This window comes from Diceros bicornis, chromosome 10, assembly GCF_020826845.1.
Source record: "Diceros bicornis minor isolate mBicDic1 chromosome 10, mDicBic1.mat.cur, whole genome shotgun sequence".
NCBI lineage: Eukaryota > Metazoa > Chordata > Mammalia > Perissodactyla > Rhinocerotidae > Diceros > Diceros bicornis.
Genome location: NC_080749.1, coordinates 69,074,256 through 69,098,560, shown reverse-complemented (window position 1 = coordinate 69,098,560; position 24,305 = coordinate 69,074,256). Strand labels below are relative to the sequence as shown.

The 24,305-nt window shown below is 38.7% G+C and overlaps 1 protein-coding gene across 2 annotated transcripts in view; it reads right to left on the bottom strand.

Moving 5' to 3' along the window:
- C10H2orf88 (chromosome 10 C2orf88 homolog) overlaps window positions 1–24,305 on the bottom strand; it is an 84,759-nt gene that overhangs the window by 15,375 nt on the left and 45,079 nt on the right. The window contains exon 1 of one of the 2 annotated variants that reach the window (XM_058549423.1): window positions 4,419–4,872. The exons of the other annotated variant lie outside the window; for it this stretch is intronic. The gene's annotated coding sequence lies outside the window, so the exon portion shown is untranslated. Of the gene's footprint in view, window positions 1–4,418; window positions 4,873–24,305 lie in introns of those variants that run through there. 2 annotated transcript variants of the gene reach the window in all.

Sequence of the window (24,305 nt, the reverse complement as noted above, 5' to 3'; positions counted from 1 at the left end):
TTCTATATTCTTACAAAGAGAGCAACGGAGTGTGTGAAGCCATAAATTACAAGTGATAATCGAGTATCTGGAGCTTTTCAGAGTAAATTATCCATCTATCTCTGTCTCTGTTAAGCATATCTCATTTCCATTTTTCCCTTTCCTCTTTCCCTGGTGTCTTATAATTATTTTAATACAACAGAAAGGAATTATTTTTCCTCATTTTACAGAATACATTGATGTAGAACTGTGTACTTAAATATCCTGCCTGGGGAGGCATGTGGCCTTGATGACACTGGATGAGAGACCAATTGCACTGCCTGTTCTGGAACCCACATCTTTTGATTCTGGTTTCAGGGATCTTGCTGCTGTATCACACTGCTTTCCTTTCAGATTTCATGAAATATGCTACTTCAAATAAACTGGTACATAAGCCCCCAATTCTCACGGTCTCTTTGAATCACATTTCTTTGTGAACTCCCGGGCATACCTACATAATTAAATGTTTTTTCCTCCTGTTAATTTATTATCAGTTTGATTTGCAGGCCCAGCCAATGAACCTAAGAGGATAGAGGAAGAGGTTTTTCCTTTCCTCCAAATTCAAGATTAGTTATGTAGCAAAATCACCTCAAATATTTTAGAACAAGTAAGAGGCATAAATAATAAATTGTGTGTTAAGTGCTATGCACTGAATTAAATTCCAGGCAGCAGTATATTTAATTTTGAATACTTAAAAGAACTATTATTCTTATGTGGAGACATGGGAAAACACAGTGTCCAAATCCACTTGGACTCTAGGTCAAAGAGGCAGGAATTCAGAAAGTTCTGCTATTTACAGTTTAGTAATTCTTTCATGGTACATATACCACACTCCTAGGGAGTCATTATAGACTTCCTATTCCCTGTAGCTGATGGTACAGGTTTGGGGGGTGGGGAGTGAGGTGCAGGCAGAGGTACATTTAATTTAAACATTTTTTACAGCCCTCTTTTTACCTATGGAATTCAATTTCTCACTAATCCAAGGAAATTTCCTCTCCCATCAAGCTGTTAACCTTACCTCACACATCCTTGCTCCTTTTCTCCTTCTGTCCCTCTCTGATGTTGAGATACACCACTTCTCCCTTATTTCTGCTTAAACCATATCTGTAGTATCTTCAAGGCTAGGGCAGCCCCGTCTCCTTTGTGCAGAATTCCTGGAATTCCTCCAACCCTTACTCAGAATTCTCTCCTTGAACTGATGTCCAGTCTCTTTCATTTATAAATCCTGTCTTCCCAAATGAGATTAAATATTCCTGAAGGGCAGTAGTCATTTCTCCTTTTGTTATCTGCACAGAACAGTTCTCCACATCGAGGCACTTAATGAATGCTAATTACAGTTTGGCTGTTTATCAAATTTCCATGTGCTTCACAGCGTGTTAGATGTTGGGAATAAAACAGTGAGCTATACAGAGTTCTACCTCCTTCAGGGCACTTACAAGCAAAGGCCACACACTTGTAGTATTTGGGCCAGTGTTTTGTTTGGCAAGTGCAAGGTGTAAACTGTTCTGAATTACAATAGTTCTAAGCTGGGCATTCACTCCCCAGGTCACAGGACTCGGTCACTCCCTCGTGTCTGGCGTCCATCCAGCTTCACTAATTTATGTTACCTTCAGTCCCTTGTGAAACACCCTTAATTTCACAACTCTTAATTTATAAGGAATAAATTAGTTCTTAAAGTACAGGCTCTTCCCATATCAGATACTGACTAGAATTATTTATCACTCCCCAGACTTTCAACATTATAATGCCACGACTGGTTGTATTTCTCCACCACTGACTTGCTGCATGCTGTTCCTAGTGCACGTACTATGGAAAACCGGCTCCAGTTAAAAAAAATCCCCAAACCCAAGGGCAGATGGAATATTAATTAATTAGAGAAAGTAAACAAAACTCCTCAGCAACTGTTTTGTTTTCTTAAAAGCAAATGATCGTTAAGCTGGAAAGGACAGAGGAAACCTCACAAGAGAGAACCAAGGTACAAGCAGAAGAGGTCACTGTAAAGGAATTCATGTCTTCAAATGCTGGTGAATTACACTCCAGGGAGAACAGGCAACATGAGACAGAGATATTCTGACCACCTCTGAAAAACATGGAGGAGGTGGGAGGTGGTCTCAACAGGCTAGAGACTCAAATAGCCTTTTTTCCCCAAATTTTTTAATTCAAAACTGAAAAAAAGAATTAGAATTCCTAGGCATTACAGACCAGTTAGTTGGATACCAATCTCTGGCAAAATTCAAGATCTAATCAGTAAACAGGGAACAGTTAGGAGGAAAAAAAGATTTGGTATTTCTAGGAACTAGCAGTTCACTAAGAATCAGTCATTTTTAAAAGAATGTCATTTTCTTTTGTGACATACCAGGGAACACTCAAGATCTTTATTTTTAGCAAAGCATTTGATTAAAATTTTTATCCTGACGTCCTTATGAAGAAGACGGATCTATGGGCTAGAATAGTTTGATAAAGAAGGACAGTGCTGAGTTCAGCTGATTCGTTAATTTGTCTCGGCAATATCTGCTGAGGGCCACCTAGATCCCCACCCAGTACCCTACTTGCCACTTTCAGTACTGAACGTCACTCTGAATCCCAACAAGCACCCTCAATGGTAGATGTTACTACCCTCATTTTATTGATATGGAAAAGAAGCTTCTGAAGGTCACAAAACTAGTAGGTGTCAGGGCCAGGCTCCAAAAGTCCAGGACCATTTCTGCTGTGCCACAGGCTTCCACATGTGCCACCATGGCAAAAGGACCTGTTCCACATATCATCAATGACTTGACTGTCTGGTGAACAAACTCACCAAAGGTGCAGGTGACACAAAACCACAAGGGAGAATTAACATGATGAATGCCACAATCGAGATGAGAACATATCTAACAAACTGGAAATGGGGGAGAGGCTTACAGTAATACAGGACAAGAGAACTAAATGCTCATGTTCAAGAAATTTTTAACTGCATAATTAAAAAATACGTAAAGCCTACCTTGACAGCAAAGTGTGTGTGTGTGTGGTGTCGGGGGAGGGATGTAGTGGTGCAGATTTTAGTCCACTTTGGTGTATTTACTACAAAGCCAATTAAACATTAGACAATTTTGTTTGAAGATAGGATTGAATTATTGAATTCGATTTGGGGGTAGCACAGAGAGGGGTCTTAGGTAAGGAAGGAAACATAAAAGCGATTATTGTTTAGTGAAGATAACTAACATTTACTGACTTCTAGGCAACAATACTAAGTGCTTTATGAACATTATCCCATTTGGTGCTACAATAATCTAACACCCCCATTTCACAGATGAGGAAGCTGAGGCTCAGGGATCTGAAAGGCTGTCAAGTAACGGAGACAAAAGTCATTCTCTGTACCACTTGAGACTTTTCATTTCTTAACTATTTTTTGGTCATAGACTCTTTTGAGACAGATGAAAGTTTTAGATCTTCTCTGCTGAAAAATTCTACATATAACTTTAGAAGCTGGAGGGCTTTTGGCAAAAGTAGGACTAATGAGCAACAGGTCCAAGGAAGCAGCTGTCAGTTCCGTGTAAACAAGGCCTTGCTGACAATAACAGAAGGGAGAGACATCTCAAAATGTAGTGAGCTCCCTGTCACGGAGGTTGGTGACATGCGGCTGGTCTGTCAGGAGTGCTACAGAGGAGATATTAAAATGGATTGGAGGTTGGTCCATGATTTTAAAGTATGCTTTTGCTATAAGATTGTAGGCTTAGTAATTTTTGTTTGATGGTAAAACAAGGAAGTTAAAAACTGAAGTTACTGTTTTTTCAAGGCATTCTGCTGAGTATGTCAAGCAGAATACCTAAATAATGTTATTTCCCATCTATATATCATAGCTATTTCAGGTGCTGGAAAACCTCATCCAAAGAAAAAAAGGCATAGTCAACTGTTGATCCGGTTGTGATCTATACTTTGTCATAATAAAAGTAGTTTCCTTATTCTTCTGAATCCTTAACTAAACTTTTCCTTAAGGTAAATACCATATACACCAGATCCTAAAAAAGATGGAGTCTTTGATGAGAACATTTACTAGTTTATAATTTTATGTTAAGCTGCTTCCATAAAAGATGGGGAGGGGGCAGCCCGGAAACAAGAGAAACAGCCCCAATTGTTCTGCTTTGCTCCTCAGATCCCTTCGCTAATGGCTGAAGGATCTTACCCGTCTACTCCGATTTATTTTCCATTTGCATCAAAATTCACCTCAAGATTCCGCCTCCCACAGCTATGAAGAGCACAAGAGCGAATACTTTGCTCACCACACGCCATTCAGAGCACCAGCCTGACAGCTTGGCATACAAATTAAATGTTCACAGGCAAATCTTTCACCTGAAAAATCTTCATTCCCGCTTCAGGTAGGAGGAGGAAGGAGGGTAAAACTGCAGCTCACAAGGCGATACCTGTAATCTGGGGGCTCAGGACCCGGTGGAAGGGGCGGGGGCTCCCTCTCCTCAATTCCGACGCGGAGACGGCAGGCTCGGTCGGCGGCGCTGGCCGAGAGGAGCCGCCTGTAACTCACAGGTGCCGCCGCTGAGAAATCAAAGGGCAAAGCTGACGAGCAGAGGCCGACGAGCCACACACCGTCGCCCACCTCCCGGTGTCCCTTACCCGCCCGCGCCGGGGCAGCGGCGCGCCCATCGCCCCTCGCGGGGCCGGCGCTCGGCGGGCTGCGGGGCTGGCCGGCGTCAGGGGGCCGGGCGCCCGGGCCGGGACGGAGCCGAGCGCGGCCCAGCTGCGAGGGCAGCTCCTCGCCAGCGCGCGGCTCAGCCAAGTGGCAGCATTTGGAGGACGGGGTGCCCTTCGGCCGCGCTCCGGGCCCCTCCTCCCGCCGTCGCCGCCGCTGCCGCGCCCGCCGCGCGCTCCTCGCGGGTTCGCGCCCCGCACCCGGCGCCTGGGCCCCGCGGGTGGCGGCCGCGGGCGCTCGGCTCCAGGGCGCGCTTTCTGCCGGCCGCACGCGGGTACGGGGGCCGGGGGCCGAGGGCAGGGGCAGAGCTGGGCTGTGCCCCTGGTCGGTCCCGGCCACCGCCTCACGCCCACCCCAATGCACTATCCAGAGTGCTGCCGCCTCCCCAGCAGGAATCAGACCCCCAAAGGTCGAAGAAAAGATGAGCGAGCAAGTCACTTCCCTGCCCTGGCCCCTCCTCCGAGCCCCCTGGGCTGCCCGCTCTCCCGGGCTCTGCGCTCCGAAGCGTCTCCGCGTCCGGGCCGGGCCGCCTGGGGACGGACAGGTGCTGGCGGCCCGCGCCGCTGAGCACGCGCGCGGGGGACTCGCAGCAGCCTCCTTGCCGCCCTCCCGGCCAGGGGTTCTGGCGCTCCGTCCCCGCTTAGCAGCCGAAGCTGCTTTCACCTCCAACCGCACCTTTTGCAGGGCCAGGCCAAGGACTCTGCCCCTCCTAACTAGCCTGCGCCGTGAGCATGCACAGCAACAGTGCTTAAAGTACTTAAACATTTAAAAGGACACGTCCATTTTATACTTCCCTATCTAAAAACACTCAAGAACATTTTTCAGGCTTGTTTCTCCTTAAACCAAACAACTTAAAGGCCATTTTCTCTCTCTTTACAGCATTGAGGTCACTACCTCAAAGCATGGCCATTATTCAGGTGTGTTTCCCTGCACATCCCTGTGATGCCCGCATCTGCCCGGCATGATTCCTAGCAGTAGTAAAAGCCCCCAAAAGACTACAAATGAACCACTATTTTAGTTGTGTTCTACAATGGGTTCGTCATGTCAAATTCATGCTCGAAGGGATGTTGGTGATAACTTCACCTGACTCCCTCATGTTCCAGATGAGGACTCTGAGAACCAGGGTCCAGCCGCAAAACCAACGTGAAAAAGAAAGATTGGAATCTAGCAAACTCACTATCTGTAGAGGAATATGATGTTGTAACATGGTAAAGAATATACCGGGATTGCAGAGGAGTTGAGAAGCATAAATTGTACAAAATCTAGCTCAGAATCTTTTAGATTTTAAATGAATCAAGCATTCTTATTTTTAACTACGTTTAACTAAAGTCACTCTTATATACAAATACAGTAGCCTAGAAATGTAATTTTTCTTCATGATAATATGATTAATGGAATTGGAGTGGGTACATTCTGACAATCATAGAATGTGTGTACACTTATATTAATTGATTTGTCTGGTAAGTATCAATTTTTAATGTATACAAATTGATTATACTAAGATAAAACAAATATTTAGTTCTACGTATTTCAGGCATATCGTGCTAAATAATTAGGATCAAATGCAAGGTTCCACCTTTAGGCCTCACTGTTCACTTCAGGCATGTCGTTTACTTGTCCCTTCTGCAGCTTTAAGGCTTTACCAACCTAGTGCTGGAATAGTCCAGAAGAGACCTCTGACTTCCACACTGAGAGATCAGTGTCAGTCATTGATGCACTCAAGATGAGAAAGGAGAAGCTTTTATTTTTTACTTCCCAGAATGAGTCTCTGGCCTCCACCAGAAGAGAAATAACTTGTTTACACCTACATTCCTGTCTTTCACTCAGTTCAAAGATCCACTGGATCAGCTTCACCAAGTGTTAGTTCCCCTCCACCTCTTTAGTCTAAGGAATGGAGGAGTCCACAAGAACCATGTGTTTATGTATTTTATTTACTCATTTCTAGCCCCTGGTGTATGGAAGGAATTAAATATTTGTTGAACATTCTATCTCTGCTTTGGTGCTTTCTATGATTTCATTCCATTTTCAACAGAAAAAAACATTACTGCTTAGGCCCATAAGTCCAAGCTTCTGTAAGTCGTCTTTACCTTCATTTATTTTGATAATCATTTCTGACATTAAGATGGGGCCAATTTCTTTCGCATACAATGTGGATATAAGACATTGTTAAAAACCTGATAAATACTACAGCAATCATTGCTCCAAAATTTATTATTTCAGACTTCATATTGTAATTGCACGTTTTGTTTTTTACTTAGGGCATATGTGCCTTTCAGTATGACTCACTTTCCATTGTCTTAATACCCTAGTTGTTAAAAACAATCTATCCTGATCAGATCAAAATAGTTTAGCTCCCCCTGGAATTCTGGATTTTCACATATTTGTTTATTAGCTCATAATTTTAAATTAAAGCTAAATATTTGATAAATATACCCTGAAAATGGGCACAGCTACATAATTAAAGACATTAGGATGTTTATCCTGGAGAAGTTCCGGGAATTAGAATAGATATCTAAGGGGTATTCGTATGTATGAGGGAATGTACTTGATCTCCCTTGCTCTGCTGGGCAGCACTACAACCCTGGGGAGAAGTCATGACAGGCAGATTTGGGTTTAATTAAGAAAGGACTGTCCCCATTAGTCTATTGGTTAGAGCTTACAACAGGATGGACTGGTCAGTGAAATAGTGAGCTTCCCCTTAAACTAGGAGTTAGATGATCTATCTGAAATGTTATAATGGAGATTTCTAAAAAGAATAGCAATATTCCAAATCCTCTTAGAAAATTCCTCCAAAGCCAAGATTCTATAATCTTAGGAGTTGCTTTGCAGTATGAATACACATGAGCTCGGCCTCTGGACTGCATCCATTCCCGCACCACAGGCGTTATCTTGATGTCTTCTGTGTGTGCCATCTGCAAGGACAGAGAGAGCCCTGTTGTGGTCCTTGGCTAAGGAGGCAGTTTAGGATCTTTTTAAGATTTTTCCTTAAAAAGCAATCAACTATGAAATGTTGTATAAATTGGTACTCAAAGAAGAATTCCAGCTAATTCAACATAAGAAACTGTCTATCCACGTGGGGATATTTTATGGCTTGTGATATTTCACTTAACTGCTAGCCTCATTTGATGGAGTGGGGAGCTACTATAACTTAGAAATAATAATGATAATTACTATCTATTGAGTACCTACTATGTGCTGGGAACCATAATAGTCTTCCGCATGCTATCTCATTTAATCCTCATAATAGCACTATGAGGTATGTATAATTTCTGTTTTAAATATGAGGACATGGAGAAGACCAGGTAACTGTTAATATGTGGTAGAACTTGAATTTGAACCCAGGCCTGAGTCCAAAGCTAGTGTTCCTTCTACTATTCTATGTTGTTTTCCAAGATCTCAGTTGTCCACACAATGGCCTGTTAAATCTGGCCGTGGATCCATGCAGCAGACCTCCTATCCAACTCCTAACCCTCAACTCTGATGGGCAGTATCCATTGCCAAGATATTGAGATCCGGAAAGAAGACGGTTGCTACCAAAACTGATGAACCCCTCGTGGCAGAATATCGGACTAGAATATGTTGCTAGGGGAAGTATTCTGAAGAATTATATTTTCCATGGCCTCTATATTTCTGAGCAAGGATCTATTCCATGGACCCTATATTTCACATCACACATGCAATACCTACATAGACCCAGCTCTAGAGATAAGAGAGTCAGGAAATAATTAAAGGATAGCTATAAGCAAATCAGCTAGTAAATGCAGTCAGATATTTAAATTAGAATTCTTTCTCAGGAGAATGGTTAGCTCAGTTCGAAAGAGTTCTGTAACTGAGACATTGCTACTTTTTCAGATCTAGGATTACCCAGTCTTTATGTACAAGGAAGTTCAATGCACATCGTCTCCAGTCAACATGCCGGATTCCCAACCAGCCTGATCTAAGAACTGAGATTAACTCTACAAGTCTGAGTAAGAGATCAGAAAATAGTGAATCTAACTAGGGTAACGCACAATAGAACATCTTTACTATAATTACATCAATTGCATGGATCTCAGCTCCTATTTGCTTCCTTCCATAAGGCCATGACCATTCCTCCTATTATTGTGAGTGAATTAAAACCTCATCTCATAGGCTTTAGGGTCTGTTTCTGGGTGTGATGACCCCCTGCTCTTCTTACCCACTCATACTCCTCCCTTGGTGTCAGCTCCTGGGCATACCACTCTAGTTTTCAGTTTCTTCTTTTTGGGGAGGTACCTAGGAATTTCTGTTTCTTTCTTGTGAGGCCACTATATATTTAAATTTGTTATTTGAATTTAGCATGTCTAGGGGTTTAGAGAATGATAAATTGTGTATTAGTTCAGTCCTCATTTTGCTAGAACTGGAAGTCCCCATATGCTCTTCAGCATACTCTAATGTGGCTTCTATCCCCTCCACTCTAAGATGCCTGTTCCTGTCACAGTCACCACTGTTTTCTGTATTGTCAAATTCAATGGACATTTCATAGTTCATATCTTAATTTTTCATGTGTTCATAAGAGCTGACCAGTCCCTTCTTCCTGAAACACTGTTAGCTTATGTGACGCTGGTTTTCTTCCTGGGTCACTAGCTGCTCCTACTCTTCTGTTTAATTCCTAAATATTGTTGTCCCCCAGGGCCTGGTGTAGGTTCCCTTCTCTTCTTTCTCTACAATATTTCTTCAGGTGAGCTTACCTATTCTCATTGCTTTAACATCATCCTTATGCCAGTAGCTCCCAAATTCACATGTCCTGCCTCAGATGCCCAACAGGCAGCTCAAACTTAAACCAGAAGTCTTAATACCCATTCTCCAAATATGCTCCCCCTGTGGTCTTCTCAAATTCAATAAATGGTGGCTAAATAGTGGCTAAAGTCAGAAACTTAGGAGTCATTTTCAGTTCTCCCATTTATGTTTCCCCTCCTCCCATCATATGTAGTTCACTAGCTGTTACCTGGACTCTCTCTTCTTCTTTTTTTTTTTTTTTGAGGAAGATCAGCCCTGAGCTAACATCCATGCCACTCTTCCTCTTTTTGCTGAGGAAGACTGGCCCTGAGCTAACATCCATGCCCATCTTCCTCCACTTTATGTGGGATGCCGCCACAGCATGGCCTGACAAGCGGTGTGTCGGTGCGTGCCCAGGATCCGAACCTGGGCTGCCAGCAGCAGAGCACGTGCACTTAACCGCTATGCCACGGGGCCAGCCTCAAGGACTCTCTCTTCAATCTCATCTCGTACAACTAGTTTCCATTCAGTCCTAGCCACATTTGCCTTTTCTCCATCTCAGGCCTTCATACTTTCTGTTTCCTCTGTTTTTCCTAGTTTTTCACTTGGCTGTCTTCTTCACATCTTTCATGTCTCAGTTCAAATGTCACCTCTTTGGAGAAGACTTTCTTGATTACTCTATCTTAAAGTAGCCTTCTCTCTATAACCACCTACTCTTTTACACATCCTTCCTTCATCACTACTTGAAATTACCTTATTTGTTTTTATTTTATCTGCCGTCTCTAGAATGTGAGCTCCATGAAAAAACTTATACAGTATTTAAACATTATCTATCAGTGCCTAGAATAATAGTACCTGATATACAGTAGGCACTAAAAATACTTCTTGAACAAATAAATAAAAAGATAATTACACTTACAATTACAGCACACTAGTTTGTATTACACCAACTCTCCTAATGAGAACAACTATAAAATTTGGATAGAAAGTAAAAAAAAAAAAAAAAAAAAAATCAGACTCAAAGTATCCAAGAACTATCAAGGCAGCCAAGACTCAAGGAGCCAGGATCCTGATTTGAATGGAAATGCTGAGAAGTGAGCCTGATATTTTATGTGGAATATCCACTTGAGGCCTTTGCCAGTTTGTAAGCAACAGCCCAGAGGCTGAGAAGCTGAATAGGGCTTTCAGCCATTTCATAGAGTTTGGGAGAAAAAAATTAGTTCAGGATCCATCAAAGTGGAGGGCCCCAAACAATCACCCATGGCTTTCAGTTGGAACTGCTGAAGAGGTACACTCCAGGACTAACCAGAATAAACCAGGAATAAAGTAGAAATAAATCAACTCCCACAAAGACTAAACCCAGTCTTTGATTAGCTCAATCCATTATGTAGTCTTTCCCAGCCTAACAGGCTGCAAAATCATCATCCACAGTCTCAAATTATTCCTATAATTTTCAAATCACAGTGTCTAGAATTCAATTAAAAATTACTACACACACTCTGAAGACAAGACTAAGAGAAAAGTGGGAAAAACAAAAAGATCTACAAGAGTTTCAGACACAAACTATAAAATAACTATGATTAATATAGTCAAAAAATAGAAAACCACATAGAATCTGTTTTTGTAAAAAAATCAGATGGAAATTTGAGAACTGAAAAATGCAATAACTAAAATTAAGAACTCAGACAGATTGAATGCAGACTAGATACAACTAATGAGAAGAATAGCAAAGAGAAAGATTGTACAACAGAAGATATCTAGACTGAATTACGGAATTTAAAGAAGATGAAAAAATGTAAGAGACTTATGGGACAAGATGAAAATATTTATCATAGGTGAAATTAGAGTTCCAGAAGGAGAGGAGAGAGAGAATTGGGCATAAATATATTTGAATAGATAATGGTGAAGAATTTTCCAAAACTGATGAAAGATATCAAGCCACAGATTCAAGATCCTCTATGAACATCAAGCAGGATAAATTCCAATAAAATCACATATAAGCACATCATAGTAAAACTGCTGAAAACCAAAGGCAAATAGAAAATCTCAGAGCAGCAGAGGAAAAAGAGACACATCATCCTCAAAGGAGCAACAATAGTATTGACAACAGAATGACAACATCAAAGTACTGAAGAAAACCCTGCCAACCTGTTAGTGTTTATTCATGACCCTGGGCAGGGAAGTATTTCTTAAATAGAATACAAAAAGCATATCCATAAAGAAAACATTGATAAATAGTATTAAATTAAAAGTAAGAACTTCTTTTCATTGAATGATACCATTAAGAATGAACATGCGGGCCGGCCTCATGGCTTGGTGGTTAAGTGCACGCGCTCCGATGCTGGTGGCCTGGGGTTCGGATCCCGGGCGCGCACCGAGGCACCACTTCTCCGTCCATCCTGAGGCCGAGTCCCACATACAGCAACTAGAAGGATGTGCAGCTATGACATACAACTATCTACTGGGGCTTTGGTGGGAGAAAATAAATAAATAAAATCTTTAAAAAAAAAAAAAAAAAAAAAAAAAAAAAAAAGAATGAACATGCATACCATATCACAGGAATATTTGTATTATAAATATTGTAAATACAATACACAGATATTGTATTTGCAATAAAGATATCTTATACAGGACTCATGTATAAAATAAAAAGAACTTCTGCAAGAAAAGGACAGATAACCCAATTTTTAAAATAAGCTAAAAACTTTAGTGAGTACAAAAGAGGATTTTTAAATGGCTAACAAATATATGAAAATATGCTCAACATTAATAGTCACTACATAAGTGCAAATTAAGAGCATAATATGACACCACTATACACCCACCAGAATCACTAAGACACCAAGTATTGGTTAGGATGATGAGCAACGGGAACTCTCATATACTGCAAATGGGAGGAACAATGGGTACAATCACTTTGGAAAATGTTTAGCATTATTACCTAAAGCTAAATATATGTCTATCATATGGTTTGGAAATTACATACCTAGAAATATACCCAACAAAAATATGTGCACATGTGTACCAACAAACAAGAATATTTATAGTATCATTATTTATGATAGCTCTAAAACCGGAAATGCTCATCAGTATTAGAACCACATCTGGCAATTATTGTACACTCAATGACTGTAAGTTTTATTATTATTCTTTTTAGCCTATGAAAGTCTTTGCATATTTTGTAGATTTCAAAAATCTGCCCAGCTGAGAACCAATAACATCTACTCAGAAATATCTAATTACATATAGTAATTGAAAATGCCTAAATAAAATAATTCTCACCTCAAGAATTGTTAAAAAAACTTGCGGTAGATTTAATCACTGACTTTTTTTTTTTTTTTACTTTCAAGTACCGGAATTCTAATATTAGGCATAAATTAAATTCAATTTTGTTTTTAAGAGGCATATTCTTTTTTTTTTTGTGAGGAAGATCAGCCCTGAGCTAGCATCCATGCTAATCCTCCTCTTTTTGCTGAGGAAGACCGGCTCTGAGCTAACATCTATTGCCAATCCTTCTCCTTTTTTTTTTTATTTCCCCAAAGCCCCAGTAGATAGCTGTATGTCATAGTTGTACATCCTTCTAGTCGTTGTATGTGGGACGCCACCTCAGCATGGCCAGAGAAGCGGTGGGTCGGTGCGTGCCTGGGATCCAAACCCAGGCCGCCAGTAGCGGAGCGTGCGCACTTAACCGCTAAGCCACAGGGCTAGCCCCTAAGAGGCATATTCTTATGACACTGGAATAAAGCCTCTTCTCCCTATTGAATTGCAGAACTAAGTTTTTCAAATAAATATCTTGCAAGGAGACAAAGCAACTTTTTTATTTATTATTTCACTATGAATCATCAATTAACCTATTCCGTCTCAAAGATAAAAGTTGGAAAACTTTTGTGATCAGGGTCTGAAGTGATCAGGTTCACTGAACCTCATCGTCAGTCTCATTGAGCAGCTGTGAACCCAACTGTATGGTTTCTGTATAGATCTTGGAGCCTGCTTTTTCAAAGCCTCTCATGCTCCCTTTCTAACTGATGGCTGAAAAAGATTGAATAGACGCAATCCTAATCCTAAAAAGCATTGGTTTAAAAAATTATACATACACAATGCAAACTGGAACTTGGTATAATGTGATGGATTAAAATTCTTACATATTTTTTCTGAAAATGGGGAAACGAGTCCACAGTTAGTGGTAAAGGAACTAGTCATAATCTAATATTGATTTAGGAGATTTGTCCCCTATTTTCCCATTACATTTATATATGTGTCCATAATAATAAATACTTAATTGTAATGAATAGTTTGTATTTATGTATCCTCACTCAAATAACAGAAATGATGTCTTTTCACTTAAGTATCCCCAATTCCTAGTTGAGTGCCTGGCACTTAGTAGGAACTCAGATATGTCAAATAGATGAAAACTAAAAGAAGCTGTAAGTACGTTAGGGAGAACTGTGAATTCCAGGCCAAAATCTCAGATTTGTAAATCATAAGGGAAGAGAAAATTTTGTAGGACTTCATATCCCCCGGATGATCTAATAGAAATCAAATTTCTAAAACTGTAAAGTCAAAAACACACCAGTTGGATGATGTTTACCTCAAGATGATCCAGTAATTTGTTTCAACCCTGAAACAGGCTTACTCATATCTATTATAATGCATTCTTCTGCTTATTTTTAACAGTATTTGCTTATATAAGAACTTTTATTCTCTCATTTCTCGTAGAATTAAAAAAATAAATCTACTCTCAAATATCTAGACAAATATCTAAATTTGACTCAAAATTATAAATTTACTATTATTGTTTTCCAGACAAGAAATATCTTCATTAAATTGTCTCCTAAAAAAATTGTTCCCATGTGCCCAACATCTTAAGTAAGAAAACTCCAAAGGAGTCCTCTGATATGTCAATCGGAACTTAAGTTTGGATTATATTTATTATCAATAAACCTATACAAGGTGCTTATATAGTCATCTTAGTTATTTTTCTGGTATTTTGTTAAGTAAACATGGGGATATCATCATTCCAATTTTACTGATGGGGAAAAAAGAGGTCTAAAGCCCACTGCCTTCTCTCAGCTGTCAGAAATGTGGTAGTGGAGATTAGAATGGAACTTGTTCTCCCAGCTGTTGCCTTTGTGGCCCTACTAGCAATTCTATTTTCTTTTCCAAAGCTTCTTTTCACAGAGTTTTAATTATAAGTTTCTCTTCTGTATATGTTCCACATTTAGGGCTTGTTTTCCTTTAAAACATTTTCACTCCACTTTTTCCCAACTGCTTCATCGCCTAGGGTGGTTGAGGAGAAGAATATTCTGCTTAAACAGAAAGTTATCATAAAACCAACATATGCATAACTAATTTTTTAAAAGTTAGTGTATTAGAATAAAAAATTTACTCAGATTTTCAAAGAAAGTAACTCCTTTCTTTCCTACAACCTATCGTAATGAATCTCTACTCCACTAGGTAGCAGGCGTAGAGAAGGTGAGGGTGGGATTTGGGGAAGTAACATGTGTGCTCAGTTAGCATCTTGATCCAGAGAGTCTCTGGATTTAAATCTCATGTCCTCTGCACCAGAAGGGAGCATCCTAGGTAGCAATGAGTTTGAGGAAACTTGATTAATAGGGCTGTCAACTACAAACCAGGTGAGATGTCTACCAATGACCTTGGTTTTGGAATAGTTGATCTGATACCATTTTTTTCCCTGGCAGTGACTAGAGAGCAGAACCAATAGGCTTCTAAGATCACTCCTGGTTCCTCATAATAAACTCATATTATCTGATTATAGGTCTTTCCTGTTTGGAGGCTGAGAGAAAAAAAATGTAACCTGTTTATCCAAAAGTAAGTCCAGAACACATTCCTATTTTAATGTACTGGCAAATATTTTCTTATATAAAAAGACAATACTTCCTCTGCTCAGTCCTTGCTTCTGCATAACATCTGTAACGAGGCGGGTGTGTGTGTGTGTGTGTGTGTGTGTGTGTGTGTATTTTGAGCTGCTGCATTTTATCTCATAACTGATTCCTGCCCCAGGAGTCAAAGGCTGATGAAAGGTCAACAAAAATAGAAACTAATAACCTGTTTATAGCGAGCCTAAAAGATCTTTCCACAAGATGACAGGACCATAGTAAAAATGGAATGGTTATGCCTAGAGTGCACTTGCTACTTGTTTAGAATGTAGGCCTGAGAAGCCCAGATGTGTTATTTATGGAAAATAAATCTAGTATAATTTTAGATGCAATGTCTATTAAATTAATAGGTGTGTTACTTGGATAAAGTAAAGAAATGCCTTTTAAAGACTGGTTCAACCATATTGGACCATCCATGTGGGGCTGATAAAGGCAAACAAAATGACTAGTTAATATGTCACCATAGGAAGTGTCATTGGTCATTTCTGGAGGCAAGGATTTCTCCGTGTAAGGTGTTCCCTCAAGCACCAGCATGATCACTGAAATGAGCGGAAACCTCTTCTCAAGAGCAGCTAACATGTAGTTTCTCCTCCACAGCTGGCTCCCTCCTGTTACGGCAGCTTACAACACTGGCACATAACTTTGGATACCTGGCTGTGCCCTCAACAACTTTAGCAAGAATGAGAACAGCAAGCAAGAGTTGTATTTTAGAATTATCCTCAGCAAGGAGCAGCATCAGACAATTACCCTTACTATAGACAGAAGATGATTAGAGAACTCAGAAACCATTGATGGTTGATTAAACTGTTTCCCCCTCTCATATTTGCCTTCACTTTTCCACCATGTATATTTTTAAGAAAAAAGTTTAATTTAATTATAAATCTAATAAAAGAGAACTGAATTAAAGCCCTGGTTTTGTGAAGCTTAAAAATTTCCAAGTCTCTTAGAGCCTATTTGCTCATCTATAAAAGCAAGGATTTTCTCATGAATCATCTAAGACCAACTAAAAGTTACATTTTAGCATTCTTCATATGTCAGTGTTTTATTAACTTTACGTTTCATTTAAGACTATAAGTGATTGACCAGAAGCTAAATTAATTCTACTATTAGTTCTTTTAAGATTAAGCAGAATAAAAAAATCAATGTCTTTCAAAGATAAAATCTTTTAATATTTTGACATATTTCCTTTCAATCTTTCATATATTTTATAGTAAATGTCTATAGACTCATATTTTATATAGTGGGTCTTATACAAATAGTGTTCCATAACATGATTTTTATTTCATATAACATTAAGTAGGATTGAGTTTTTCTATAATTATTGACTATAAATTTACAGATTTAACTAATGGAACTATGGCTACATTTAAAGAAATAATCTGGAATATGATATATTTCTGTCTGATTTAAAGCAAGCATAACTAGGCTTTTATGTAAGTACAAATGGACACGTAGCATCATTAAGAAAATTTTATTGTTACCTTAAGAATTAAAAGTTACTTATCCATGGGATTAACACAGTTTATCTGTCTTGGAATCTCTCAAACATTTATCATCCCTCATGCTGGAATCCTTTTGTAATTATTATTTAATATCTATATTTAATTTTCAAAGCCTATTCCTCTTTTAAAAAATCCCAAATGAAGAAAGAGAGCTAATTACATACATAAAACATTTTGCCTTAATGTCACTTTACCCAGTGTAGATCAAACATAAAAAGCCTAGTCATACTTGCATTAAGTGAGAAAGAACTATACCCTAAAATTATAATTTGTTTCCTATTCCATCAATCAACACACAAGCTTCATTTAATCATATTTTGTAAACATCATTGGAGAAAACAAATTTCAAAGTATACCCTTTCAGCATGGGACATGGTGAGCTATGCAATTTTCATAAGAACTATAAATAATAAACCAATATTACCGTAGTAAAAAATAAATAAATAAAAATAAAGAAAAGAAATCTTAAACCACACACACACACACACACACACACACACACAAAAGAACTATAAATAAAAGGCCAAGAAACTAATATTCTAGGCTTGGCATTTTGAGGCGGGGGATCCCTAGAGAGGAACATGGACCGATATGCCTATGGCTTAAAAAAATCTTCTTCTAGCACTAGTGCTATTAAGGCAAGTAGGAAAAACTGGATAGGAGCAGAGTGTAGGGATCACAGAATGATGCCCACAGGCAGTTCATAAACGGCCATATCATCAGCCCACTCTGAGGCCTTTGAATGTAGTTGTTTGCAAAGCAACTTGTTTTAAGAAACAGAGATCAAAAAGATCAAAGTAACCTGAGATTGAAAGTCACATCAAAACTAGATCCATGAGGGGGGCCGGCCTCGTGGCTCTGCTTCGGTAGCCCAGGTTTAGTTCCTGGGCGCAGACCTACACCACCCCTTTGTGGCCATGCTGTGGCGGCGACCCACATACAAAATAGAGGAAGACTGGCACAGATGTTAGCTCAGGGCCAACCTTCCTCAAGCAGAAAGAGGAAGATTGGCAACAGACGTTAGCTCAGGGTGAATCTTCCTCAGCAAAAAAACCCCAAAAAAACTAGATCCATGAAAACGTCAACTATTTCCTGATTGTCTTTCTTCAAAAGTTCATAATTCTATCTTCAAAAATGAACCTCCACTGCCAGTGTAACTGCCTGGATCTAAAGAAATGTCTCAACTTGATACTAAAACATTAAAAGTAAGTGTTTGATAAAGTTTTATTCGCAATGAAATTCTAAACTCATAAATGACTTCCAGTTTGGCATTGGCAAATTCTAGTTCATAATAGCTTAATGTTTTCAGATGAAGACAGCAGTTTCAAAAGTTAAAGAGCAGAAATTTAGAAGGGGCCAACAATGGCTCTTAAGAATGGATTACTGCAACTTGAACCTTTTCCTATTTTTCTTCATTAGCTTCCTTGATATTTTCCCCTCCCAAGTATGCCAAAAGTCTGGTTTTGTGAGTCACTGAATTCAGCCTTTTTACTTAAAGTGATCTCTCAGTCTGAGATATTGAATGTTACTGGCAAGCTCTATTACTTTACGTCATGTGGGCTACAAGAAAGTGGTTACAAAGCAGTCATCGGCCCAGGACCTTAGCGACAAGAGAACTTGGAACGCCAAGCTTCACAAAACAAAGGGAGCTCAAAGAAATGAGTCCCACTCACAGCCAAATATGGCAGAACTGCAACACTCACAGCCCTACTTCACAAATCAAAATAGGGCATGTCCTAAATTCAAGGCAAAAACCAAAGATCTCCAGAAATTGAGTCCAAACAGTTTAGCTCATGATCAAAGAGTGAATATTTTAGTCACAAAAAACACCATTGTTAATAGTGATTTATATAGAAAGAGAGACTACAACAGCTCTGCACAACAGTACTCATCAACCTAGAACTCCCATGAACCTCCCAGGAGGTGGTGCCCTTCAGCTCCACCACTGTCACCAGGCCCAGGGACACAAGACTAGGCCAGATTGCCTGGGACCCCAGGCAGTTACAACACCAATAGGATTTACGCCAAATTGGGTAGAGATCAATCACTGCTAATTATAACTCTCCTGTACAGGGAGAAAGGCAAGTGCTCAATCCCACCTCGGACCACCTCCCTTCTCTGGTTCCCTTAGGCCCGTCCTTCTCTGCTTTCTCAGCCCTGGTGAATCCCTCTATTGTCCTTCATCTCAGCCCCTTTCACTGCAGCCTTTGGAATCCTAATCCCATTCTAATCAACCTCCTACATCTTCATCTTGTCCTAGAAGTCTCTCCACCTCTAGGCCCTAAGGTAAACCTGCTCCAGCCCCAGAATAGCCCTTCTCCTGCAGTTTCCCCTAAAATGGATATAAGATTCTCCCACATGCTTCCGTCTCCAAACATGCGCATTTCTCCCGCTTCTTGAGGCTTCTGCCTCGTGGTCGCCCTCTGCTGTGCTTCATCACTCTTTTAGATTGTGGGTTCATCCTCGTCTCTACTCCACTTTGGGCATACTGCTCAAGATGATGTTACCCATGGAGACAGCCATTAACTTCTTTAATCATATTATAACACTGCGGATCCCCCCAGGAATTTATAATTTAATCAATACTATTAAAAGTAGTGTGTTTACAATTTGTGTATAATAAAATTCATTTAAAATATATAAATATTTCTATAGAATTGTAAAAACAAATTCTTACCTGTTTCTATTCAATAAGTGAACCACTGTTTAATTTGCTTCAAATTACTGTAAGAAATAGTACTGTTACCAAATATTTTAATGAAACTGCTTGTTTGAGGGGTTTGCATACATATTAAAACATAGATTAAATTTAACTTCTGCTAAAAAAACTCTGCTTTCATGACCTGATGTTTAGAGTCTTATATATTAAGTTATCACTTACATTTAATGTCATCACTATACCTTCTCTTGCTGGCATTAATTTTTTAAATTCTAGAGATGTGGGGGAAATAATCTTGAGGTAGATTTATAGAATTATTATCATTATTATGTCCCCTTAACTTAGATTTTTTCCCCCATAATGGATATAGCTTTCCCTTCCCTCGATCATGCATGCTCATTTAAAAAATATATATAATTAAAAACCAAGGTAAAAATAAAAATCACATAGAATCCACTCTTCCCCTCAGATAATCATTCTTTCATAAACAGCTGTATGGGATTATCCTACATAATTTTTTTTTTAGCATGAATACTAAATTTACCTCTTCCATAAGGAATAATAACCTCATGTGTAACCACCCATACTTTTCTGGTATACAAACATATTCTAGATATACAGCACACTATGGTGTGTGTGTGCAAAGTTTAGGGGGTCATTTGTTTTTATAATAATGTGATCTTATTATATATACTTCTCTATATTAAGATTTTCATACTGAACGGCATTATGAAAACATCTCCAAGTCAAACCGGCATAAGGAGAAAATATAGTGATTTTGAAGACAGTTCTGTAAGGCCCTGGGTAACTTTTTAAAAACTATTTCAGTTTCCTTACCTGTCAAATTATTACCACCTACCTCATAAGGTTGTTGTGAGGATCAAATGAGAGCCCAGCTCAGGGGAAGTGCTTCACAAAAACCCACTTTATTTCTTTTAATGGCTGCATAACACCACATGATACGGGTGTGCCATCAAACACTCATTCACCCACTGAGGGGCACTCACTTTGTCTTCAGTCTTTGACTGGTACAAACAATGCCACAGTAAACATAATTGTATGTATACTTTATCTAGTAGTGATTTTATTTCCATGGGATAGATTCCTAAGAGTGGGATAGGTAAACGTATTATTAATTTCAACAAATAATACCATATTTCTTTTCAAAAAGGCTGAAACAATGAACTTTTCCACATGTATGAGAGTACTCTTCTCCCTGACTCTCTTCAGCAACAGGTGCTTTCAGTTTTAGCTTTTGCTAAAAATGGCCATAAGATGCTGTATCATTGTTACTCTATTTGTACCTCCCTATCTCCTAGCAGGGTTGAACATGTGTTCATGTTTATTAGCCACTTGGATTTGCTTTCTCCAAATCTCATTTGCCCGTTTCTTTCTTTTTGGTAATTTATGGTTTTATCCATTTGTAAGCACTTTTGTATAGTTTAGATCTTCTCTATCATGTCTTTCAAATAATTTCCCCTCAGTTATTACAGAGTTGCCCCTTATTCACTGTTTCAGTTATTCACAGTCAACCAAAGTGTGAAAATATTAAATGGAAAATTCCAGAAATAAACAATTCATAAGTTTTAAATTGCCCGTTGTTCTGAGTATTGTGATGAAATCTTGCACTGTCTCGGTTTGTCACACCCGGGACGTGAATTACTCCTTTGTCCAGCATATCCATGCTGCATACGCTACCCACCCATTAGTCACTTAGTAAACGTCTGGGTTATCAGATTGATTGTTGGGGTATCGCAGTGCTTGGGTTCAGGTAACCCTTATTTTACTTAATGGCTCCAAATCACAAGAGTAGTGATGCTAGCAATTTATAACAGTATATTGTTATAATTCTTCTTTTTTACTATTAGTTGTTGTTGTTAACCTCTTACTGTGCCTAATTTATAAATTGAACTTTATCATAGGTATGTATGTATAGGAAAAAACAGTATATACAGGGTTCAGTACTATCTGCGGTTTCAGGCATCCACTGGGGGTATTGGAATGTATCCCCTGCAGATAAGTGGGGACTACTATATTCCATTTTTTAAAGTAAAGTTTTCATTGAGGCACAACATTCATTTCCTTTTGGTTTACACTTAATCCTTTGTAAATGGATTAAATTTTTAAATCATGTGTGTCTTTTCCTTTATAGCTTCTCAGTCCTGTCTTGGTTAATCAACAACTTGAGGGATACTGGCATATATATAAAATCTATTATTTCCTCTTTCTTTTCTTCAGTCAGTCTGGAACTTATCTTGATATGCTTTTTTCCAGATGAATAGGCTGTTGGGTCAGCACCATTTTAAAAATAACCCATCTTTTTCCTTTTAACTGAAATACCATTTTTGTTATATATCAAATATCCTCATGTACTGGGATCTATTTCTGAGCTCTCTAGTCTGTTCTCTGACTTATTTCTTTCTAAGTCAAAACCAAAGCCAATAAGGAGGTCAAGATATACTTCAGTCTTGTGAGGCAAGTCATTCCATATTGGTCTTCTTGTTCACATTTATTTTTCCATATAATCCTTAAGATCACTTTATCCAACTCCCCCCACAACCAATGTAATTCAAATTTAAATTACACTTGTATTACATTTGCTTAATTTGGGGAGAATTCATGTTTTTATGATATTAAATCTTTCCGTCTAAAATCAGATATTGTTTAATGTCTTTATGTAACTTTTTTTTTTTTCAGATGGTCCATTGTTATTTTTTCCCTCTTTTGTAACTGGTTGCCAGTACAGAAAAAAGTAATTTATTTTTATCTATCTACCTTAGGTCAATTTCAACATTAGTATTTCAATGAACATTCTAAACCTTCCTCACTGTTCAAGCTGTCCTCATTCTCATCAGACATCCTTACTTCCTACTTCATTAAAAAAACTGAGGTTATCAGCTTTCTAGACTCCTGTGTGCATAATCACCTACGTTCATAACCATTCTTAACACATTTTCCTCCACTCTTGGAAGATGAAATTTGTTTCCTCCTGTTCAAGTCCAAGCTCTACTGACTCCAACCCTTTCAACTTCCTGGAGGACTTTTCTCCATTAGTTATGCCCCCTCTCTCCTGCATCTTCCACCTCTCTTTCTTGTTTCTTTTCCTCAGTCTCTACTCTATGCTCTGTTAAATTCCTCCTTTCTGTTGTAGAGAGACTCCCTTAATTAGCCTGGCCATTCAGCCATTTCCAACCATCAGAAACACATTACTCTGATTGTTGGCTCTCTTCCTACTCTCCCTTAACTTAGGCTAAAGCAATGGCTCAATGAGCTTAGAGTGAGAAGGAAGGGCAAGGGTCTGGCTCCCAGATACCTCCTCCTCCTCTCTCTTGCTCTTCTGTATTTGGGGCAAAAGTAGGGGACAAGAGGACAGAAAAATGTCTCCTTCCTTGACTGGGGAAAATTGCATTCCTCTGTGTTGGCTGTCCCTGCTTCTGTGGCTAACACTCAATGGCCATCAATGTTCTCTGGGGAGCACATGTTCAAATGCTGGCTTTCTCTTCTAGTACATTTATGGATTCTTAAGTAAGCCCTGGAAAAGGGTCTCTCTACTGCACAGTTTCCTCAGGTGGGAGATCTGCCCCATAAGATATGAATATCTACGCACCAAATAACTTAGCAATAACTTTCATGAAGTAAAAACTATAGAATATACAAGGAGAAACAGAAACACACTAAAAAATAGGACACTTTAATTTACTTTCCAATCCAAAACAGACCAAATAGTCAAAAAAATAAGATATAAGAAGATGGAAATAATCACAGAAACAAAAGGGATTATGAAGGTACTTTGCACAACTCTACGAAAATAAATAAACATAGATGAAATGGATAATTTTTCAGGAACATGTAATCAAAGGAAACTCACCACAGCAGATTTAGAAATTCTACAGAGCTCGATTTCCATGGAAATTGATAAATTAGGTTGTAGCAGCATAAGCATAATTAAGAATATCAAGGTTAAACATTGTAAGATAATACTAAAGCTGTATGTCAGAATTAGGGAAATCCTAAAGAAGTGGTTGCAAACTAATTTAACTGTTGCTTATATATGGTGCAAATATCTATTCTACCCCCAAAAAGTACCATTATCTAGTCTCACAGAGGAATCTTTAGAGGGTAGGTAATTCTAATGCTAGTTAAATTGTCCCAGATCTTACAAAAATGAAAAATTCCAGATTATTTTATAAATTATAACACTGATACTAATACCTGATACATTGCAAAAAAGATGATCAATTTTACTTATGAATATCAATTCAAAAAGACAATAAAATATTAACAAATAGCACATTAAGAGAATAATGCGTCTTAACCAAGTGGGGTTCCTCCCCACTACTTGTGCAAGAATGCAAGACTAGGTCAATAGTACAAAATTTATTCATGTATTTTAGCATATTAATAAATCCATGGAGAAAAACTGTGTTTATATCATAGTCATTGAAAAGAATTTGAAAAAAATAAAATCTGCTCTTATTTTTTAAAAAAACACTCAAAATAAGAGTTGAGGAAAACTACCCTTATATAATTATACATATTTTTATCGCAGCCCTAAGGCTAGTATATTTCCTAAAGCGGAAACACTGGAGGTATTCCTCCTAAAGTCAGGAACTGGACAAAGATGCCCACCATCACCACTACTACTTCACATTGTCTAACTGATTGCCTAATACCTCCAAAACTATAGAAAATTAAAGGTATAACAATTGGAAAAAATAACGATGATCTCTATATTTGCAGATGTCATGATTGTACACCTGGAATATCCAAGAGATAGCAAATGAAACTGAGTATTAATAAGAGAATTC